The sequence below is a fragment of the Anopheles gambiae genome, chromosome 2 (genome assembly GCF_943734735.2).
Source record: "Anopheles gambiae chromosome 2, idAnoGambNW_F1_1, whole genome shotgun sequence".
In the NCBI taxonomy this organism is placed as follows: Eukaryota; Metazoa; Arthropoda; class Insecta; order Diptera; family Culicidae; genus Anopheles; species Anopheles gambiae.
The window spans coordinates 115,234,861-115,249,824 of NC_064601.1; the positions used below are offsets into that span (position 1 = coordinate 115,234,861).

The 14,964-nt window shown below is 46.8% G+C and overlaps 1 protein-coding gene across 4 annotated transcripts in view; it reads left to right on the forward strand.

Moving 5' to 3' along the window:
• The window catches only part of LOC1269772 (uncharacterized), a 139,529-nt gene that overhangs the window by 104,315 nt on the left and 20,250 nt on the right, over nucleotides 1-14,964 (forward strand). The window lies entirely within an intron of this gene.

The following is a 14,964-nucleotide window of genomic DNA, read 5'->3' on the forward strand; positions in this document are numbered from 1 at the left end:
AAAAGTGTCTTAAGAAACGATCAATCAAGCTCACGCACACGGTGGATCTTTCAGCGAATCAATCCACCGTTTTATTCGCAACGAAATCCGAAAAAGGTGCTATCGTTGCATAACGTACCCAAGCTCGCCGTGTGTGTGTGTGTGTGTGTGTGTGTGTTTCATACTGCGATCGTACGGTGAATCGCGCCTGCCATCGGGAAGGTTACACCTTACTTTCCTTCCACGTCGATCTGTCCTTCACTCTCTGGCGGGTTGGAAGAAAGAGAGCCAACGCTCATAAATCACGCGCCTGACGATACGGGAGGACGTATGTCGATGATTGGTGAGCTTAGCACTTTGATTTTTAGCCCATTTAGCCGAGCCTCTTAGGGCAAACCCGAACTCAGCACTCTTTACCTTGTGCAGGGATTGAAATGAGCTTTGAAAAATTAATTTAAAAAAGCAATGATCACTGCTGTATTCATTCCCTCAAGCTCCACATAACCAACGCGTAGCGAGCATGCTAAGTGTTAACAACAACGCAGCAACCGCGATCTCGATTAGTCGATCAATCCCGGTTGTAGCTAAGCTGAGGGGAAAAATAATCATTAGCACCATTTCGAAACACTTGTCAGCACCTTCTATTCAGTGTTGAGTGTATCTTTTGGTCGCGATTGTGTCTTGTAACGTCACGTTTGCGTGTGTGTGTGTGTATCGGTGGTTGTTTTAAGCCACCCTCACGTGAACGGAGACCGCTTGAGACACTTTTGTTGGCGGAGCCGACCGACACACATTACCTAACCGCAAACGATTATGGGCGAGAATCTGTATCACACGCGCGTGGCGGAGGGACTGCCCTCTGTGCCCTCTTTCTCACGTGTCTCTGTGTACGCCTCGTACTCAGGTGTGTAAACCTTGCCATGCACCAGCAAAGAAGTCAAGTAAGTCTTTCTTTCCCGGGAGGGATAATAGCACGAATGTTGTTTCTGTTGTCTTGCATTGTATGTTGCGCGTTTGGTTTGTCAGTATGATTCGCGTGAAACATGATCAGGGGGTGCGTTCTGTATGAAAACGAAAGTGTATGCTCCCTTTCAACGGCCAAAAGCGACAAAAAGCTCATTTTTCGAGCGTGTCAAGAGCCCACTTCAGTCTTCCACTGGTTGATGAAAAGGGCAACAAAGAGCAGAAGAAAAAAACATTCCAAAAACACACCAAGCAGGTCACCAAAACTACGCAAAGGACTGGCAAAGGTAGGTGTAGAGGTGGTGACCCACACAATCACAGCTGCCGTATGGAAAGCGAGAAAAGTCGCACAATTGTTCTGCTCCGCTTTTTTTGTTTGCCGTCTCCTTACTTGAAGTATGTTTTCGGTAGCCTCCGGGTGGGCGTTGAATTCCAATGCCAATGCGAGCAGTGCGGAGGTTGTAGTCGTTGCCCCACCCGACCCGGCCTAAAGGGCGCACGTAATTGAACTTTTTCATGTGACCCGCTTTAAGAGCTTTTGCCATGGGGTATTATGTGGCGACGCACGAAACCGTTTGAAGCCGTTTCGTAGAACAAAAACATTCAAAAATCATGCAAAGGCTCCCCACTTTGTCTCGTATCGTATGGTTGTGTGGCCATCACATAGCCGCACTTGATCGCCATATGAGGAATAAGGGTGGTTAGTGTGTGTGTGTGTTATGTCATCATCGCGCTTTGTTTTGACATAAGTGATAGATAATTGTTGACACACACTGGTGTGTCGAATGGAATCCACTCTTTCCCCTTCCCAGAGGACGTATAGTAATGGCGCTTGCAAATTGATTGTGCCTGGCGATGATTTGGGGGATGTAGTTTTGTGTCTGTTTTGTCTGTCCCGCTCGTCCCGGCTGCAAGAAAAGCCACACGACAGAAATTGAATCGTGCCGCGAGTGACAAAATTATTACTCGTCCCGGTCCATGCCACGAACCACTAGCAGGCGAGTTCAACTGACAGCGATCGAAATGTCAATAGCTTAGGGGCAGTAATTGCATAAAACATTGCCATTGATAGGAGGAACATTGCTTGTGCGGTGGCTTTTGCTCACCCCCTTTCCTAATATTCTATGTGTCACTCTCGTTAAACGTCGGCGGCGTGTAGTAAAGCGGGTTTCGGGTTTTGTCTACCATCAAAAAATTAACCCTCCAAGTACGCATTTTCCCTTGCTTGAATGTTTTCCTACACCACCACGCTGGCGCATTTGCAACATCCCACAGATTGTGAAACGTATTATGCCGTACTTGGGGCGATAATTCGTTTAACGGTTTAACGATGAGAAAACGGTGCCCGAAGCTGTTGAGCAAGAACCGGCATACCCTGCGACCGAACGTAAGCTCTCGCTGCTGCTGCTGCTGCTGCTGTTTTGCTACCGTTTTATGCTATTGTGTTTCTGGTTTGGCCGAGCAATTGCTATACGACTATAAAGTGAGGCATGTTTAATCGTTTGTGCATGGTGGAATCAAGAAAATAGACAAAATTACCACTGAGCTAAGCTTCTACAGGGGAGGAGGGAGAAGAGGAGGAAGAGACAGTGTGTGCAACCACGAAAATTTGCACCTGTTTTGGCTAAGAGAATTATTTATTTCATCTCATTTGATTGTAGGAAGAAACAAGAAACGGTACCGCTGAGCGATTATATTTTCCAAAACAGAATCAAGAGACTTGAATGCACGAGCAAGGAACGAACCCATCAAATAAAACAAATCAGAGTAACGAACATCTCTTCACTACATATGCGGTTGGAATCGGATTATGTATGCCTAACAAGGGAATGATACGACATATGAAGCCCGCCCGAATGCGCCGCCTCACTTAAAGATATAATTTAAAACGAGCTGCTCAACCAAAATCGGCTGACGAGTCGATTTTCGCCGCCGTCAGAAAACGATATAATACCACCAAAAGACGATCGCCCTGCTGTTTGGCGGCCAACGTTGCATAATGACAATCACGGACGAATGCAATGCGTTTCTGATTGAAGTGCGGTTTGGCTTGTTGAGGCGACTTAATTTGTCCCGGCCCGGGGTTGTTCGTCGCATGTGGGTCTTGTTTGTTTATGTTTGATGATTGTGTAGCATTGTTTACTGGCGCACGCTGGTCGGATGGTCGATGTACTCTCTCACGGGCACGGGACGCGGCTTCGATTGCATTGAGTAATATGTACAAACAAACGGGTCGAATATGGAGGCTGCACGAGACAATGTTTCGGTTCGAGTCGGAATCTTTTAAGCTGCCGCGGGCACCTGCTGGATGTCACGATTATGCTGGATTAGGAGGGGTCAACGATCGGTATCGTAATTTTAATTCAAAAAGTAAAATATGTTCCACTTTTTTGGAGATTTTATTGTTCAGCTCATGCATTTCAAACGAAGTTGTATTCCAATCTGTCTAAAATACGATCTTCGCTGAGCAAGGCTCTATAATCGAATTGCCTCGATCCATTCAATGGGTTCGAATATTAACAAGATCCATACCAATCTTCTCGCGTGCGCGTACGACGATGATGACTATGATGAAACGATTCTTCGTGATCGATTACCCGCCAAATAATGATGCGCTTACATAGGTGTTAGCTTTCGGGCCTGCTCGCTTTCGGGGGAGGAGTGGAAAACGGACGAAATAAAAAGTATGGTATCATAACGGAATAAGTATGATTCATTCGGTTTTCAATTGATCGAAAACCGCCGTTAGAATGGACGCACGCAGCGATCAGTCTTGCATAATATGCAGCATGAATCATATCTTTCGGGCAATTCGATTCGATGCATTCTTCGCGGCTCAAACTACAAATTCACGTCCTTGTTTGACGAGACTGATCGATGGATCGATCCATATTTAACTATGATCGATTTCAATTAGGGTGTGTGTGTGTGTGAAGTGTAACATTCCAATCGGCAAGGTGAAAAGAATTCTCGACGAAGATGAATAAGATATAATAATAAGGTTTAAAGGGTGATTTGGGTAGCTATAGAACATGCACAATCTGCTTATGTCTAATCATTTTGTTTCTCTTTTCTCTCTTTCAGGTAATTCGGCTTTATTCAAAGACGTCCCTGAATATGTGTAATTTATCTGTTAAAGCAGACAGATACAATGGGATCTGAAATTGCTCACTAGGAACAAGTGACATTTAAATATATTTTCTATGTTCTTAAAAGCATGCAAGACTCCATAAAATGCATTTAAACATGATTGTGTAATAGTTTATTAACTAACAGTCATCTATGCATGGACGATATAAATGACTTCCTCTGCCGAAGAACACGACCAATGTTACATTTCCCATAAGTTTCCATTTGAACTCGCGTACGCATTGCGTGCCTGAACCTCACAAACATTGGTTGGCAAGGAGGCACGAGCGGAGTGGCTTCAAATTGATCGCTACCATCGAGTTCGACATTGATTTTTAAATTCAAGTTTCCTGCTTGAACCCATCCACTCTAACCATTTACAACACAAGCTATAATCTTCCGATGATTCGTTGTCTAGTCCACTCGGGCCACAGTGGTGCAGAATGATGAGCCTCCTCACCAGCACTCGCCCTCCCTCTCTAAAAAGGTTATTACCTGGCCTGCACTCTTAAGCGTAAACTGCTGCCAATGTGAGCATAAATATCGCTCTACAACACAACAGCATCCTGTCTGTCGGCGGTGCAACGTTAAGTAGATGTAGTATGAATTATGGCGATTATGATCATTCGCTTGCAATGGCAGGTTGGGCACAAAAGCAGAAGATGTTACCCTCATAGTGCTCGTGAACGGTATTGGTCTACTGCTACCCATGTCATGTCATTCTTTTTTTCGTTGATCGATACACAACACAACGCCGGAGCGGTTGGAAATGTTCTCGATCGTGTCGTGCTTTAATATTGCTTGCCATCTCCATGCAGCAGATAAGTGCAGGTGCTGCTCCTGCAAGACACCTTCTGCATCTTAAAGCGAACCCATAATGTACCGCCAATTTGAAGAGCTTCCTCTGGAGCGGATGATACCCCTCTACTCACCGCGACGAAGGGCGATGCACAGCACGCTACAAGCAATGGAAGGGTTTGGAATGAGGTGTGCATGTCACGGCTTTTGTCGGGCCGTAATAACATTTAATGAAGCTCATAACTCACGCACGCAGGCACAGTCTTGTTTGGTCTACATCTACGCCTCAAAGTGGGTTGTAGAATGTGTTAGTAGAACAGTGTTTGGGAATTACTTGTAGATGATGAATAATTTTCTAGGAGTTGGAAGCTGTCTGAAAGCTGTTTCACTGTTGTATGCCTATAAAAGTTTACGAGCTGATGCTCTTGAAAACAATATTTAATTTTACATTAGTTGCAGGTTCGTTCGCAAACTCTTTATTGCACGAAACAAAGTTTGGATCATTTTAAATCGGCTTATCCTGTCGATCAATTCTGGCTACAACAAACACCAACTTCACGCAAACTCGAGAGATTCTCGCATGCTCATATAAAAGGATTTCCAGGTAAAAGCAGATTAAATCAACTTCCTTGCGAACATTTTTTTGCAAAAGGATCCACCACTTCCACGAAAGGAAACGTGCAAAAGCATCTCCAGCTTATACTCCTGATCCTTGCCTCCAAGTGCATCTCATACGGACAACTCCCAACGCACCAACTCTCCTTCCCCATTGCCAGCACCATTGTGATCATTACGGTGGACATGATTTTATTTTCGCTTTGTAGCATTATTTGCACACTCAATTCGCTACACGGACACTTTCCTTCCCGCCCCATGCGAGCCATGTCTTCCGTAATCATAACTCATCGTACCGGGCGAAAGATAAGAGCGTCGGGAGCGTCTTCCACCGTCGGCATGTCGGCGACGTCCAGCTGACACATGTTGACAGTAACAAGGGCGATCGTTCGTCCCCTTGCGCGAGTGTGCATGCGAGAAGGAAGCGAACATTGAACAAAAAAATGGCAACGATCATGTATTTATGATTGCGCCTCCACTGCACTGTTGCGGCAAATTTGTTGCCCCACACGCCACACACACTGGGCAACGAAAGCGCTGTTGGAAACGAAAGCGAATGTGTCCTTGTAGCCGATTTGTCCGATTAGGCCAGAAGTCGAATGGGAGAGTCCACACTGCATGAGGCAGAAATTTATGAGGAATCTGTCACACCGACGATGCATTGGAGACGATAAAGATAATTCGTACAGGGGCCAGTTCCCGGGATTGCCTTCTCGGTTCGGGTTCCTTTCGCTTGGGTCGGCGTGTTGGCTCCAACGTCCATAATCGTAAGCTTTAATGTTAGCAGTAACAACTTGACATTAAAGTTAATAAGAGTAAACTTTCACCTCCATTACTGGGGTTCGGAATTCGACCTGACTGTGCTGTAATTTCTAAACCGATTTTGAGCAACTCCACTGCACCCGATCGCGAACAACGAGCAGTACAAAAGGGCGCTCCACTACGATCCTGTTCGGAAGCAGCAATGGCCTGACCGTGTTAGACCTGCCGCGCATGGCTGCAAGATTGCAAATCAACCTCACCAACAATGCAGGTGCACAACAATTCGCTACAAACTGTTCGCATTCAGTTGTAGCGTTGCCAGTGTGCTCCGCTGCCTGTGAGAACTCCGGCACAAACCGCAACAAATCTTGTTAGGATCAGGCCGCGACTAGCGAACCCACAAATCGCTACCTAACACGAACAGGTGCCTCTGGTGGTGCTTCTTGGGTATCGGTTGGATTGGCTCAGCTTGCTTTGAACACGACCAGTGAGCCACCTATCTTAAATTACCTCCCCGATCGCGCTCCGCGCCGTCTTTGGTACTGCGGTACAAGCGATCTGGCCCATAGATCGGAACAGTTCATGCTTAAGCATAAAGCCAATCGAGGGCTGGGGAGAGGACCGTTTGATACCCCGGAGGGCCGGAGGAGCCGGATAAATGGTAAAACCATGGATTCCGTGGTTTGCGCCAGCCCGATCCGATCAGATGGCGATTTTGATCGCCGGGGATCGCGTAAGCCGATTGCTCAGGTGCTACCAAGTGCGGTGCTACTAGAGACACAGAGAGAGATTCGCGCATACCACAGATGCATCTATGATCGTTTATTACACATGCCCGTAGCAGCATTGTCGAGCAGTGGGCATGCGGCGGTGCACGGGTGAGTGATACGTACATTGACGATCGTTTCCAACCCGCGCGCGGGCGATACTATCGCGGGAGGGACGAAAATCAAACATCCATGCCGACACAGGCAGGAAACGAGATGAAAGAAACACAATAGCGCAAATGTTTGGTACCGCAATTACGGGAAATTAATGTACTTGCCAGTCGCACACACGATCACCGTGCCTCTTTGGTATGTAAATATTACAAAAACAAGAAAAGAAGGGCATGCATTGCTTTTGCGGGGTGCATGTTATTGATTTTAAGCCAAAATATTTTTACGACGCATTTACACGTTACAAATGGCGTGTGCTGTGCACGTTTATATTTCCTTTATTTCCTAACAAAAAGTGCGACTTTCTTTCGGTGAAATTTGGTATTGTTTATGAAAATTCTTTCACTTCTTTTGATTTGTGTGGAAAGATAGCCTTTTATCAAAGCGCACGTTCGCCTCTTTACCCAAAACGGATCACATGAAAGCGTGCTGCGCAACAAAGAGCTGTAATAAATTGACTTAACTATAGGCAAAGAAGAAGATACGCTGCGTGTGCGTGTACGCAAATAATCTCACATGGATTGCAATTAAAATCATAACTTTTCATCCTGCTTCCACATGGCGCTCGGTGCCTTCCTGTATCCCTTCCTCACTAAGAACGAAATGGATGTGTTGTCAGATTGTACTACACAGCTGTGCTATTGCTGTACTCTCCCTCCTTACTGTCACCGTATTGTTCGTTTTTTTTAATGCGCACGTCTACCGTGTGCAACGCGCACGCACAAGAATCTCTACTTGAACCGCACATAAAGAGCGCGGTACTGATTCTGCCGACAATTAAGAACGTTTATGCGCTCGCCACACGCAACATGTACTCGCTCGGACAGATTGGTGTCTTGCTTGTGTTGGTTCGAACGCTCCAGGAGGATGCAAACAGAATAAAGCTGCAAGATACACCCTTAAGCAGGGGAGTTCCATTTCCGTGTAGCTAGAACAGCTCGGGGCACAATAATTGCCTCCGATGAAGCCACGGCTTGTTGGCAAAAGATAAGATCTGATCGCGCCGTGTGCGCATCAAGCGTCATCTAGGCAGCTAGTGTAAACATAAAGCGAATCAGGATCTTAATCATGGTATGCTTTATGTGACCACAAGACGCTAAGATTGCCTATAATTCTCTTCTTCCCTTTTGATTGATTCATGCACGATGGGAATATCCACCATCTTTCTGCCACACTGTTCTTGCTGCTGCACGATCTTCAAGTTCAAGTCAATTAATTTACCAATCAATTATGGTGTTTGCATCCTTGGGGATTGTTGTGGTGGATCTTGGGGGTTGCCCGAGATGCAACGGCTCATCTATTTCCTTCACGCCTAGCCTGAAAGGATCGTGCTCATAAGGAGGTGTTAAAAATCGAACATCATTAAAGGAGATTCGTTTCGAAGTCCATCGGGGATCGCTGGAGTGGACGGAGCTGTCCGTTGTGTCCTGAAGGAGGGCTTGAAGATTAAACCTGACATGACACTTTGCATTCATAAACGCTGTGTGCCTCGGATTGGCTTTACGGTGCACGGTGCAAATTGCAATCCCCTGCCGGAACAGTAATCATGTGAAGCGTGTGCGCGCGTTTTTTTATCTCGATCACCTGCGGGGCACAATGGAGACAGCATTTAGAAGCAGCAGGACATAATGGAGCGGGTGAATTGTGCAAATTCTATCCTTCACTTTCCGTTCCACTCTCGTTTCGATTTCAATTTGTCGAGTGAAATGAGCTTTTTCTGACACGCTTGTTTTGCTACCTTTGCAGTTGCGGGCAGGCGGTTGTGTACTGCTGCCCCCTTACGTTGTCTCGTCCGAACTCATTTCCGCAACATAATTCCATGCTCACTGTTTTACCACCCCCCGCTTCGATGGGGCAACTGTGTGGAGCCACACAGTAAAACAAAACAACTGCCCGCAGAGGCTTTCTTATCACACTGCGCTGGGAGGTTGCGGGTTTTGCGAACTGTAATTATTTTATGTAGACCTCTGGACGTGGTGGTGCGGTGGTAAACCTGCTGCTGCCAGTGCTACTGCTTCACAGAGAGTGGTGGAAAGAAACAATCAAAAGCGCTGAATCTATTGCAAAGACAGCGCGCAGCGCATTGTTCATACTCTCTGAGCCATTGCATTGCGTTGCGTTTGCGTTGCTGCCGTCCGGCGGTTGCGTATGATTTGTACCGCGGATTGTGCACGCTATCACTATCGCGGCGGGGGGGCTTTCAGAGCTTTGTTTTCACACAAACCCACTCTTGGAGTTGAACATAATTTTTCATCACTTTATTAGCATAATTTTTGGTGCGAGTTGGAGTGTAAAATTGCAAATCAGTTGTGGTGGCTGCGCGAAATGGCTGCAATTTTTCCTTTGCCTTCCCCCGGTGTGAGTTGAAACGGGCGTATTATCAATCATGTTGGAAGCTGTCCTACTTTTCGGATGACGATGGAGGGTAGCTTTTAAGCACGTGAATTGCTATGCCAATTAAAACGGCTATGATTTTATTGCGGTGTTGCTATTATTGTGGCAAATTTTGTGGGTCGTGTCTAGGACACCCGTGAAGGCCGCTCGAAAAAATGCTGTTGAAACATTTTTCCATTGACATTTCATACTGAATCCTTGACTGCAAACGCTCCCAACAACATATGCTTTGTGTTTTTGCATATGAAAGAGAAAAAATGGACGTACGACAAGTGATCTTAGCTACAACGCCCAACAAGCCGTTGCCCAAAATAGATCACCAATTGAAAATAGGCTCCATTCGTTGCACATTCCACAGCTTGACAGTTCGATTAGCCAGGGCGCACCAAGCCGTCGTCGTCCGTTCAAGGACACAGTTCCCTTCCCAGTGAAAACTCGCCCTCCGACCCGACGTTGTACGGGGTTCTCGATCGCTGAGTCACTCCAGCCTGCCTGGTGGAATGGTGGCGCTAGCATAATATTTATGAAACCGAACCTTAAGCTCCACTCCACTCCGCAACTACACTCTGCATGGTGGCACGCTTTGTAACCCCAGCGGGAGTATAATGCAGCACACAGATGCATTTGCAACGCAAACGACTGGCGCTTAATGTAGTCTTGAATTGAGCACGAGCGCGCGCTCCTTTGCAGCACCATAAAGCACACGCATAACGGTTTGACTTACTAGATGACGGTGTGCACGTGTGCGCATGCGCATTTACTAAACCTTCCCCCCGAAGCCCCAGGCCGAGCTCTGGCCCGTACGGAAGGAATTTATGACGGATCCGGCTCGGAGAAGGAGTGACCATAAGAGGAGGGGTAAATTTGAGGCAATTTAATCTGATTTATGGACCACACCGAACTGAAGTGTCCCAAGGTCCTCGATATGGCTCCATCACAACCACCGTTAGGGGTCCTCGATCGATCATGCTGCAGAGAAGCGTTTTTACATGTCAAGCAGCACAAAACTCATGGCACATGGTCGCCCGTTTGAACCTAATAATTACGCGTGCCAACGCATTTCCAGCTGTGTGTGTCTGTTACGAATGGGGCTCACATAATGTGGTCCATGCGCTGTTTTTCCAGGGTGCAGTTGACGCCGAAGGACGCCACTCCTGCTGAGGGCAGAAAATCACGCCTCAGACCTTGAGCGGCGACGATCCTCGGAGGGTGCTGTATGCGCACCACATGGGGAAGTCGGCGTCAAGCCCAGCAATTGGAGGGTGGAAGAATAATACATCACCCAGTTAGCCCCTCAGCCACCCTAATGCTGACATTAACGACGCCATCGGCTGCTTTGATTCGTTTCCGTTTCGCGGATTTATTACCAGATCGATTTATTTCGATCATCGTCCACCCCGAAGGTTGGACCTTGGGATACGTGTGTCACACTTTCGTCATTGGTCAGTACGATATGGGCGACTAAATTAATCCGGTAACGGTTTCGACCCCATAGTTGTCTTTTGCTTCAGTTCAAAGTCGTTCCAGCAATTTCAACAACCACCACCCAACCCACCCCAATGACGCCGGATGATCAAGGACGCGCGGCCGATTTGCGAGACTAAATCCATGAAAATACCTCGCCCTGTTTTGGATGGGGTGTTTTTTTCTTCTGCTCACTTCGGAGGCCTTACATTTCCTTCCCAAATTAGACCACTACACATACTCTGGTGCACAAGGTGTGACCAGATCGAAACGTTCTCATTTGCGGAATGGTTGAGTTACAGTTCGTTCTCTTCCTTTCGATAGCGGATCAGCCACGAAACATAAAATGAGACCTTCCGCCTACCCGTCGGGGGGCGTGGTACTCAAGGTCTCGACCGTGGCGAAGGGGCTTTTATTTGTTTGGGTTTAGATTTTTAACGTTCGATTTTTCAATTAGTGACTGCTGCGTGCGCTACTGAAGCCAAAACTCACCTTGTGGCGGTTAAGGTGAATGGAAAATTGGTTTTCTTTTTGGTGCGTGTTACTTAATGCGTCAACCGCGGGAGGTACTTGCGAGGTTGTAACGAATCAATACAGATTAACGGTATTAAAAGCAATCGGTAAGCATGTTGGAATGTGTTGGCTTGTGGGAAAGGAAGCAGTGACCTTTTTCGTCGTCTAAAAAAAACGTTTAAAATTAAATCCATAGCTCAACGTATCCAACCTCCCTTGCAACAGTTGCTTGATCCATTAATCAACATCACATGACGGTACGGGATTTGGATACCAATATGGTCGTGTGTATATTTTAATTTCCAACATTCAACAGGGCGTAACTCCCGAGTAACTCTTTAATGTCCTGCGAAGAAGGTGATTGACATTTATGGCGCTGCGCGCCCCGTTCTCGCATACATTCTACCACGAAGAGATCAACAACACTCAACGGGCAACACGGGCACTTGAAGCAGCTCACACTATCTCATGCCCGCCTTTTGCTTCGTGAAGCTGGTGTGTAACAAATTTATTTGGCTTATTATCTTCCCTTACTTATCGCTCACATGGGGCAGGACCTCCTCAGCGATGGGGCAGCGGAGAAAGAAGCAACAACTCAAACCCTCTCTTGTTTGGACCTCTCCGAAGCTTTATTATAATGATTTTCGCCCTTTTCGCTGTTGTTATTATTTTGATAACACTCGTCGTAAAGAAGAGGGTTACGTTTTTTGTTTTACTTTTTTGCGTGCCTTTCGTGTGTGTGCATGTGTGTCTCCTCATTACCGAACCGAACCGGGGGTCTAAAACAGCGCTCGAAATAATGGTGATCGTAAAAGATATACCCTCTACACAAGGGGAAATGCATTTTTGTCGTCCAGTGCACCTGAGTGCACAAAGATGATGACGGCGATCTTCCTCCGGCAAGTGCATCCTAATCACCCTAGAGGTGAAATTTTGTTTGCTTTAAAGTTTACTTGCAATAAATGTGTATTTACCGAATGGCTTGAATTTGTTGCGCCATAACTGTTAAAAACTTGCATATAAGTTGGCAACATGTTTTAATGCATCTTCATCTGACTTGAGATTCACAGATTGACCGCTACGGCGTAATGACAGTGTTCAGTGCATCGTCCTCTTTATACGAATAATTTGTTAATAATGATTCACCTTCACTGTCTGTCCGGGTGCCATTTAGCGAAAGCCTTTTTTTACTGCACCACGGAACCCATTTTCATCCCTTGTGTGTGAGAGTGAGAGAGCGAGAAGGTCGCACACTTTGCACTGCGCGCGTTCATTGACACGGCGACAAAACGAGCCATGAAATTAAAGGATTCTGTGGTGCATTTTCACTTTCCGGGTCTTTGCTTTTTTGTGTGTGTGCATCCTGTGCCAAGCGTGACACAAGCGATGAGCAAATACGCTCCACTCATCCTCAAATGGTATGCCCGGGCAGACGAGCAAGTAAATACACATTATATTGATACGCTTTTTTATTTTTATGATGGCCTTTTTGAAGCTGTAACCTGTGTGTTGCTCGTTGCACTGCACGTGTTTTTTTTTTTGCAACCTTCGCAAGACCACATACCTCGTCAACCAGCGTGGCCGACGAACGACGAACCCGATAATCACGATAATAAGTTCAAAATTGAATATAATATCAAATAAAGAGCGCAAGAGCGAGCGGAGCTGGTTTCGTCTTGCTGCGCTTGGCGATCTTGCGGTGTCGATCGTAAAGCGAAAGTAAAACTAACGATGAAATAACAGACCGTTTTGAGGCGGTACGATACACAACAAACGGAATTTGCTTATGTGAGCTGTAAGAACCTTTGAACGGGATGTTCTTAAAAGGAAAGGGTCCGCAGGTCTGAGGCGTAATAATAGTACTTTGCGTACCTTGGAGTTGTGTTCTTTTAACTGCACAAAAACGCAATAAAAATATCGATTTTTCAGTTTACTATACTGTTTCTTGGCAATATTTCCACCACTTTATATTAGCACGCAACTGGCCGACACCTTCTGGACAATTCAATTCGATGCGGTAAATTAAAATAAATTCCCATCTAGGCGCGATCGTGTGCCGCCAAACGATATTGTAACATTAAGTCATCTTCGGCACGAAAAATGTGTTGCGAAAACCCCTTCGGGGCTGTTCCCGTGCAATCCATTTAGCAAATGACGCCAATAAAAAGCGGAACAGGCGTCTATTAAACCACACAACGGCACACCATCACCAAAACACCGTTGTTGCAGCACCGTTCCTCCACCGTTCCGGGTGAGATTCTAACGACCACGATCACCGACAACGGCTTACAATCGGCAGCAAGGGACCATAGGTTGGTGATGATGCTAAGCGTCCTCCTCACCTTCCCTGAGATGATCCGATTACAAAATGCACTCGCATTATCACTTCACCCCAGAAGTGCCCAGAAGGGGTTTTTGTTAGTTACGAACCGTGGTAATGCTCTTCTTGTTTTCCTTGTGCAATTGGGCACAGATTCCTTCGCTGAACTCAAGCCCGCCATAGAGCGAGAGAAGATGTCTGAAAAGGATTATCTTTCAACCCACACAGACACACACACACACACACACATGTAGAACCATTCCCTAAGGGAGTGTAAGGTTATCTTTCTCGCGTGCCCTAGCTGGGTCCAACTTCTGCACTTCTGCAGGCCCGTTCAACGTGTTGCGAAGACATTTGAGTTCGGTGTTTGGCGCCGGTCGATTTCGTAAAGCACAAAAGTGTCGGCTTTGGAACGCCACAAAAAAAAGAGCCAGCCGTAACAATAAATTGTAACTGCCGCACATAGTAACCCCCCCGCTCCCGGCCGCGCTCTCGCTCGTCAAGATTTCTCAAGCGCATTCAAAACGATTGCAAATATGATTCTCCACCGCGCCCTCTCGGTGGCTCTCGCGCACCTTCACGCATTGCAAGACTTCTCCGGCCAGTGGCACATTCTAAGCTCACTCCATCTAAACTGTAGGGCAGGGTAGAACTCCCGGAGGGGGGCCATGCAAGAAATCCCGATCGCCGACACCGCTCTGCCAGATAGCGCGCACACACACCCCGGGTGTGTGCGAGAGGGTCACAGAGAAGTGAACGTACGCCAGCTGATTCGCACAGAACCGACACCCGCCGACACCGACGTACCGTACTTCGTGTACGACATTAGCCAACCCGCGACCGAACAGTTGAACTAGTTCCGAGCTAGTAGTGCGATAGTGAAGGGAAGATAAAAATTAGATCGGTTCGGCTACAATGCCGCCGCGGCAGGCGATGGTTGTTGTTTTTCTCTTCGCCACCTTCTTTGCGCAACGCGCCTGCCCACCGATACCCAATTGGTAGGCGATTAGATAGGGGGCGCCCCGACCGATACACTGGCGCGAATGTACGAAAAATCGTGTACCCGACCAGCTCCATCGCCGCCAACAT